Source organism: Dioscorea cayenensis, chromosome 7 (assembly GCF_009730915.1).
Source record: "Dioscorea cayenensis subsp. rotundata cultivar TDr96_F1 chromosome 7, TDr96_F1_v2_PseudoChromosome.rev07_lg8_w22 25.fasta, whole genome shotgun sequence".
Classification (NCBI taxonomy): domain Eukaryota; kingdom Viridiplantae; phylum Streptophyta; class Magnoliopsida; order Dioscoreales; family Dioscoreaceae; genus Dioscorea; species Dioscorea cayenensis.
In genome coordinates this window covers 8,105,160-8,114,753 of record NC_052477.1, presented here as the reverse complement: position 1 = coordinate 8,114,753, position 9,594 = coordinate 8,105,160, and the positions used below count along the sequence as shown (strand labels likewise).

Sequence of the window (9,594 nt, the reverse complement as noted above, 5' to 3'; positions counted from 1 at the left end):
CAATTACAATCATCATCTCTACTAGTAAAAGAAACTATTCATGATCACAGGAAACTCAGTTGATCATGCATCTTTGTGGACCCACATGAACTCACATATCCCTGTAAATTTGCATAAAAACCCCTAACTTTGTGTGTATGCCTATCTATACACCATTGATCGCTTCAAAAGGTCTTCATCTTCTTCTCGATTTTCTAGGGTTCCAAAACTTTTCTTCTTCATCTTGTAGGGAAGAACTAGAAATCCGAAAATAGGGTTTTCTCAACATTCGGATCCAAGAAACTACTCCCTCTGTTCCTTTTCATCTGTCATGATTAACCGAATTTCACATACCAAGAAATATAGTTATTTCACAAAATTTTATAAAAAATTAGTTATTATTCCAAACTACCCCTAATTTATATCTTCACATTTCTCTCTCATATTTAATTCCAAGAAAAGAATTGAATGGAGTGTCAAGGGTAATTTTTGGAAAAGAATAATAAATCGCTTCGATGTTAGAAAATGACAGATAAAAAGGAACATAGACTTGTGACAGATAAAAAGAAACAGAGGGAGTATTAAATCTTTTTATGTCTCTCTATTAATGAATCCAAGAAAAAAAAAATTAGGGTTTCGTTTGGTTTTGTTTAGGTTTCTCCTGGGAAAAATTATGATCAACAGAGGAAGGATCTGAATTGTTTAATTGATGATGAGATTTTGTGAAAAGGGGGATCTGGACTAGGGTTTGGTGTTCTTTGTTTTTGAAATTAAAATGGTGAAATCGGTTGTTTTTCAAGAGGAAACCCTCATTAGGGAGGTGGAGATCAGGGTCATGCGATCTGCTAGCGGTCTTTCTCTACATCTCCTCCGGCGGGATCATCTTCAAAATGGAATCTTTATAGCTGCCATCGTCGCCATCCGATAGGTCGCCACTCTCATCCGTGCACGCAGCTTGCCTCAGAGAGAAAGAGGTATAACAAAACTGAAACTAAAATAAACCCTTTTATCAGCATTGTCAGCATGGTGTGTTGATGATGATAGAAACCCCTAAAAGCACCAATTGGAGTTACTACCAAGTTGCTTAAATTCTATGCTTGAACTGATTCCTCTGAAGGGGTTATGCTGCTAATTTTTCACCTTTCATAGATCTGTGAACTTGGAGTAATGCTAGTTAAATTTTGAGGATCATATCTTTGGACCAGAGCACTTCATTTTTACTGATTGTGAAAAATTTATAAATATCTACTATGAAAATTCTATAAATATCTTCTGAAAATTCAAACATTGAGGAATGCATCTAACATTTTCATGGTCGAACTGAATCAGAACTATTAACAAGTTTTTAAGTTTAAATTCTATCCAAAATCTCATGAAAAATATTTGAAATATCTTTTTGAAAAATTCACAGATAAGACATTTAATGAGGTTGTATTTGATTTGTGGTTCAACATAAATATGTAAATAGTTCTTGATAATGTCTGGGCTGAATTGATGGTACTTGATAATAAATAATTAGTTTGTTACTATGATAATTACTAGAGTAACTAAGAGCACTGACTCACATAATATGCTTACTTTGCATCTAACATTGAATTAGAGCTTGGTTTGTTGAAAACTAGGTTAGTTAATAATAACAAGGTGCAATTGGTGATGGTTCTTGAAAATGAAAGAACTATGCATCCAGTAACACCAATTTAGTTAACCTGGACTAGAAAGATTCTATTTTTATCTGATTAGCTGAGTATACATTGCTTAATTTCAATTAGTGAGGGCAGATTATAAGTTTAATTTCTTCTAACAACTCTATGAAAATTTTTGAATTATCTGCAGAAAATTGTAACTGAATTTTTTTGATGTGGTTTAGTTTGTTGTGCTGGCAAATGTGAATGTTTCTCACTTTTGTCTACCTAATACAATGGAATTATGTATCTAACTAACACTGTCGTAGGGTATACTGTGATGGCTTATTGTGAGACTTGTAGTCAAACTATGTCTTTGGATGGATGCTTTTCATTATGTCAGAAATATTTAGTGCAGCTATTATTTTACCTTGTAGATTTTATATTGTGATTTCCTTGGTGGGAAAAGAAGTTTGATGAAATTATGCATTTGAGCCATTATTATTGTTGCCATGTATAACTTATGATGTTCATAGGTTATAAAAGGTCTAGCACTGGTCAGTTTGGAGTTCTGGAAGTTGTTCAACACTAGGCATTTGTTAGAATATGATACAGATCTGACGTTTCTGTTATCACTGGAACATGTTTTGTTTACTATGATAATTATTTATTTAGTTGGAGAAACATCATTGTGGGAATTATTGGAACCGTATGGACCAATGGAAATTGTCCATAATAATATCAAATTTCAATTTTCTTACCTTTTTCCCTTTATTCTTGCAGACTGTAGTTGTATGATTGGAAGGGGAAGAAATTCATTTTGAGTGGCAATGCTTATCAGAAAAGGACCTCACCGATTGCTCATATTTTTGGGGTTTCAGTGTCATGCTAGGATTGAACAATTCATGCCTTGCCATGCCGAACCTGAGGTGCCTTGGGAGTTGTGTTTGATCTTGATGAGACACTTATTGCTGCCAATACCAATGGTCGTTTAAGGATTGAACTGATGGTCTCAGTGGAAAAATAAATAATGAAATGGATCAGGAGCAAACCACTGAAATGCTGTCTGAGCTCAAATACTATCATGATGACAAAAGCTATATTGAAGCAGTATATAGAGAAATGATCGAGTAGTTGATAATGGGAAGATGTATATAGTACAATTGTCTGACAATCATCAGTTGATCAGTCGCCCAGTTATAAGAATACAGGACAAAAATATCATTTGGCACGCGTCAATCCAGCGGTGTAATTCTGGCGTGATCCGCCATGTTCACAAGCTTTATTGCATTTCTCGTTTATGTTCAACATTTTACCTGCATTCATTGACCATCGACCATATCTTCTGTCCTTTCAATATTGGGTGCTTGTTTTTTGGTTTGATTCAAACCAACTATAAATGTTAATTTGAAGATTAATTTGTGGCCACCTACTTGGAAGGTTATATGAGGAAACTATCTTCTTGACAGTTGACATGTGTTAATCCGGTGGTATATGTTTGCTATTATCTTCTATGTTTGCAAGTTTTCTTGCATTTCTCATTTATGGTCATGAAATAACCTGCATACACTCACAATTTGACCATATCCTCTGCATTCAATGAAGTTGAAGTTTGTTTTCTTTGCTTGATTCAAACCAACTGAAAATGTTCATGGGAAGAATAATTCCTGGGCATTTATTAGTTCAGAGATTTAGCATATTATCTTCCAATTATAGTTTTTTGGTGCCGAAGAGGAATATATCACTTTGTAGTTTTTCAGCTTTAGCTCACAGCACAGTCCTTAGTTTCTTCTATGAAATCAGTCTAGTTAATGTGTCTTTTGGGTTGCGCTAGTTTACTTTCCTTTAGGATTATTTTTTGTATAGATATATTTGTTTAGCTTTCATGTTTAATTTTCCTAGTTTATACATCTATGTGATGCACATAACTAAAAGTTAGAATGGTTTTCAAAAACCTAAAAGGTAGAATGTCTTGTAGATACGCGACACCAGTGTCCTTGTATGACTAAGGCCAGCATGGGAAGATCTGCGAGGCTACTTAACTGCAAGAGGCCGCAAACGTTTTCTGATATGTGTTTGCACAATTGCTGAAAGAGACTATGCTCTTGAAATGTGGAGACTTCTTGACCCAGGATCAAACTTAATTAACTGCCGGAACTTTTGGATAGAATAGTATGTGTGATATCTGGTATGCAATAGAAAACTTTTGTTGTTTGTTTATCATAGTAGAAGTTTAATATTTTTTGTGCCCTCTTGTTATTTAATCTGCATATTTAACTCTAGTTTAGAACAATCACTATTTTGCTTTCAATAACTTGGTTATGCCTGTGTTTATATATTGTTCATATTGAATACTTATTTGGTATATTTAATTTGTTATGTTTCAATTATGAAATCTGTTTTTGATAGGTTCAAGAAAGTCGTTGCTTGGCGTCTTTAAAGATGATGGAGTTCGCTGCCTAAGTATGGCATTGGTTATTGATGACCGTCTGAAAGTTGGGATGACAAGGACCAGGCTTGCGAGCAGGTTTCACAGTATGATCACCTTTTCATGCAAAAATTCTTGCTCATTTATTGGTGCTTAAAGGGCCCTTGTTTATGTGTATTTTCTTTTACAGGCAAAAATACCATCCCAGTTCTGTGTAGCAAGAAATGTTACGTGCAATGTCAGAGTTGGCTTTTTCAGGTAAGATTATTCTGTTATTTATTTGCAACTGTTGTTTTTGACACCTTCGCATACTATTTAATCTCTTTAGTGAAAATGACAAGACTGTCTTAACTTCTTCACACATTTCTATTTCAATAAATTTGTTGCTATAGCATGACAAGCCATGGTTTTCATATTGGCAGAGAATTTGTTGAGGGTATTTTGCCATGAATTAGTAATATTTTCTATGAAGACAATATTGAACTTTCCTTCTGCCCCAGATGTCACCAATTACTTGAGTCCAGAGGTAAATCTTGAGCAACCTATGTTATTTTGTGGAGCTTATGTTGAATGATTTTTATATTTTTCATGTGTGTATTGGTATTAAATAACTTTAAAGAAAATCAAAATTTATAGGTGTATTAGCATGGGAAATCCTTGTGAGGATCCCGTGGGGGCTATTTCCCTGTGGGGACGGGGATGGGAGGATTTTTTCTTGGTATTGAGGTGGCTTACTCTAATCAAAGAATTTGCATTTGCCAACAAAAATATGTACTTCATCTCCTAAAGGAAGTGGGGAAATTAGGGTGTAAACATGCCTCTACTCTAATGAATCCTAATAAAAAACTTGGAGAAGCTAAGGAAGAACCAGCACTTGATAAGAAGATGTTCCAGAAATTAGTGGGTAAACTTATGTACCTCGCTCATACTTGACCTGATATAGCATACTCAATGAGTGTGATAAATCAGTTCATGCATGATCCACCAGATTTCCATCTACAAGCAGCTTATAGGTTTCTACACTATCTTAAAAGAAATCCAGGAAAAGGGATTTTATTCAACGAGAGTGATACTTACTCTAGAAGCTTACACTGATGCAAATTATGCAGGATCAATAATTGACAGAAAGTCAACATTAGGCTATTGTACACTCCTTGGTGGAAATTTGGTAACATGGAGGAGCAAGGAGCAAAATGTTGTGGTGAGATCAACCGCAGAATCAGAATTTAAGGCGATTGCTCAAGGGATCTGTGAACTACTATGATTAAAGATTGTCGTGGATGACTTGAAAATTGAATGGGAGAGACTATGAGGCTTTACAGTGATAATAAATCAGCAATCAACATTGCTTATAATCCTATACAACATGATTGGATGAAACACATTGAGATTGACAAGCATTTATCAAGGATAAACTAGAAGGTCTGGTATGTATGTCATATGTTCCCTTCGAAAGACAACTTGCAGATGTTCTAACAAAGGGATTAAATTGGGATTATTTCCAAGCTGGGTCCTCAGGTTGAGGGGGGAGTGCGAAATTGTAATGTTGCTGTAAATAGAATTAGGTCAATTCAGTTAAGGAATCCATCAATCCAAGGGACGGGTGGTTGGTTTCCTATTTTATTTCGGGGTAGTTAATTGTACATGTTTTTTGAAGCATTCACATTTTGAAAATGAAGATAGTTACAGGTTTTCTTTCTCCCAAACTTGTTACAGTGTGCAATATCCAGAAAATCCTGTCATTGTCCTACAGAAAATTGCAGTTAATGTGGAGCCAAGGTACTCAGCATGTTTTCATATTAATGGTATACTTCTGCCTATTTATTCCGATGCATATGTTACACTTATCTGCAGGTTGAATACCGGACAGCTTGGTGTGATACTACAGAATTACAATTTTCTATTGAGGTAGTGAATGCAACTAAACATATCTGGATTAGGTGGCTTAATTTTGATGGAGGTCTGATTTGGTAGATTAATACACAAAAATAGCCATTTTTATCATTTTATCAGATTGGCCAGTCTAGTTAAAGTATGAGTTTTTGTGTCGAATTTGAAGTCCAAAGATAACTTCTTAATGTTTAAGTTCGATTGAAGGTTAAGGGTACAAATATTAATATAGACAGTACCACTAACATTTAATTTCATTGACTTCATGCCGACCGATAGGCTGACAGCTATTGTATATTTTCCATTACTGGTTGCACCTAATTAGTTTATTATTGTGTGTCAATTGTACCTTTCCTATATTCTAGGTTGAAAAAATAATAATTCTATAATGACATTTTGGATTGTTTTACTCTGAATTTTCTTTATAATTCTAAAGAGATCTTTAAAATGAGACTATCTGCTATATAGGTGGGGTAGTTTGAGGCTTTTACTCCTTGCTAGGGTCTTATTTATTATCATCTATTTATTGCATGCAAATCGGCTCCATTTAGCTTCAGATGAACTGTTTGGTACACTTTGTTAGGGAAATATTTATCTTGTTATTCTTCTTTGTGATGCTACTTCTTGTCTGTTACTTTGTGATCCTGACTCAAATCGCATGGCCTCAATCCTATCTATTTCCATCCCCAATTGCAAACCCTGATAAGCAACCCTCTATGCTAAAAGAATTCTATTTTCTTACTGTTGATTTGGTTGTATGCTGATGGTATGTGCGGGAGCAACATTTAGAAATTGATCTGTTCTCAATATTGTTCTCATAAGTTAGAGAGGTTACTCAAAAAGCAAGAGCTTGTTTGAAGCAATTAAGTTCTTGCCAATATTGCTCGTGTTGAACTATTAGGATGAAGTAGCAGGACAGATATTAGGAATGGAGGAGTGGAATCACATGGGGAAGAAAGCTAATTGCAATCCTAATTGTTGCCCTTTTCTTCTTGACAACATGTGTAAATATAACTGCACTTCTCATGTTAATGATACTGAATGTTATGCTTAATATTAGAAAATCATTCTATAGTATTAAAGCTTTTATTGGAGGAATTTGGCATATGTAACCCTATTCATTCTGCAAAGCTTTAGCCTTCATACAAATAGTGTCAAAGTTACTTTCTTGGTGACTTTCTCTTTATGATGATCAATTTTGCAAAATTCTTGTTGACACATTGAGCTGTTGAAAAGGAACTCCATTATGCTGGTTTCATAATACGAGAATCATGGCGGAATTTTCATGGTTGAATCAGTTCAGAATCATTTGTTTTCAACTGATAAACTGAGGTATTTTCTGTAGGCTGCAGAAGAGGCATTTGGGACATTGGAAGTCCATGTCTTGGTCAGTTCACTTGTGAAAGTCATGTTCTTCTTCTCAGAGGTCCCTTTTGACATTCCATGTCAACTTTGTTATGCTATTTTCCTTGGTGGAAATGCTGAAATGGAATCATACTTTATAGCATGGAATCGGTAGAAACAGCAGTCAAAAATAGAAGCCTGAGAGAAATTCTTTCTGGGGAAACACTCTATAAAATAAAAATAAAGAGCTTTCTGATAAATTTTTAATGAAAGCATCAATGAATTGAATCAGTGCCAGAGTTTTTGTTGGCAAGAAGTAGAGATAGTTCTTAATGAATATACATACATGCTTTGCATTTGCATGTAAAATGTGAAATCCATTTATTATGATGAACATAGCATGTACCTGCTTGAGATTTGCACTAGTGTGCTTGAAAGTCTGCATTCACGTTCAACTCTATAGCAAAATCAATCCATATCCAAGTTTTTATGGTGACTCTCTTGCCATACTTGCTCCATAAACTGTTCATAAGTCATTACTATTTGCTTGAGATCATATGTTTGCCAACATGATTTCTCATTGGAGTTTGTCTGTATTTCTATTATGACACTATTTTCTTTTACTGCTTTTTATGGTTATTTCTAACACTAAAAACTCATTTGTCCACAAACTCTCTTCAGATGGAGCTCTTAGCCAAACAGACTAAATTGTGGAAATTTCTGATGTATAAGTGGGTTAAAGTTTTAGTATATTTCTATGGTCAATAATGGCAGTGTGATAGAGTTTCAAATATGTTATCTTTTTCTGTGTGTTACCTTCTCATTTCAACATTCTCCTATGGGTTTGGGCAACCATATCCATCTCCAAATAAACGTTTTGAAATCAGAGTGTGCTAGAGTATTACTGCACCATGATGCATATCCCCAAAGCAATACATCAGTGCAGTGATAACCATTGGAGATGCATGGAGTTCAGACTGGATCTAGGTGGCATTCCATTTAAAGGGCTAATCGGATATCACAATCTATTCACATTCAAGGATGAGATGATCCCGTGATATACCCAACTGCATTGAGGATAATTCACTACCTCTCATATCTTCAATGAATTGGTGAAACAGTTTGCTGGATTATGCTATAATTGTCATTGATGTTTGCAGAGGTTGAATGGAAGCTTCATCAAATGAAATGCAGTAGTTGTCTCTTGGGTTTGAAAATGCATGGTTTTTATCCAAAGATTGGCGTGGATCATGAATTGTTTTAGTTTCTGGAAGTAATTCTGGAAATGCAGGTTCTATTTCTTTTGGTGCTAATTGCATGTGGACAGTATGAACAAACTCTTTTTTGTTGTAAGAGTGTGACAGCTTATGATTCTTTCTATTTGTTTTGTAAAGATGAAGCTTTTGAATCTTAATTGAGTTTGTGTTATTTTGATCCAGCCTCAGTCCTTGTACTCTGGCCTAATCTGTCCCTGTGACAATCTTTTTGTTGTTATATTTATTTATTTATTTATTTATGGCTAAAATCAGTGGTCAGGCTAGGTGGGTAAGAAGTATAGAAATCAATAAAAATTTTTATTTACTTGTATATCCATTACACCCATTGATATTTGGGCTGCAAAACGGCAGGAACTTAATAAGGCTAGACCCAGCTTTAGCTCGGCTAGAAAAAAAGCTCAATGCTCATTTCAAAATCTCTGAGTTTGGCGAGATTAAATTTGAAATTAAAATTAATTTTTTTTAAAAAAAATAATAATTTAAATGCAGGAATATGTAACTTGACTAATACAAATTATATAATATAACAATACATTGTAAATATATAAAAAAAAATGTAATATATTTATCTACTTTAAGTTATCGTGGTAAGTTTGATAAAGTTCGAAAGGGTTAATTTTGATCGAGTTTGATTAAGCAATCTCTATTCGAGATAAGTTTGAAATTAATTTCTATCTAAAAAGTGTAGAGCTCCAGCTCGATTTGAAAACTTGAAATTTAAAGTTTTAGAAAGAGTTTGAAATTTAAAGTTTTAGAAAGAGTTTGATCGATTGAATTATGGCCACATCCCTAAGGAAAAAGATGTTTTATTAAAATTTAATCTAAATTCTTTCCTTAGGGAAATATAAAAGTTTGAATTTTTTTTTTTTGACAAAGTCTACAAGCGACAAAGTAAATGACAAACATGTACAAAGGTGTATCGCGAGTTACGGTGACTTGACTAATCTCTTAAGAATAAGCCCCGCCATGTAACTTTGGAGAGGAGAACGAGCATTAATCTTGACACATAACTTACTTTGAATACGAATTGTAATCCAAGAGTTTAAACATGAGA

The 9,594-nt window shown here is 34.2% G+C and overlaps 1 pseudogene; it reads left to right on the top strand.

Annotated features, from left to right (window-relative positions):
* Positions 1–754: 754 nt before the first annotated feature.
* On the top strand, positions 755–6,298 carry LOC120265054 (annotated as a pseudogene).
* The last annotated feature ends 3,296 nt before the right edge of the window (positions 6,299–9,594 follow it).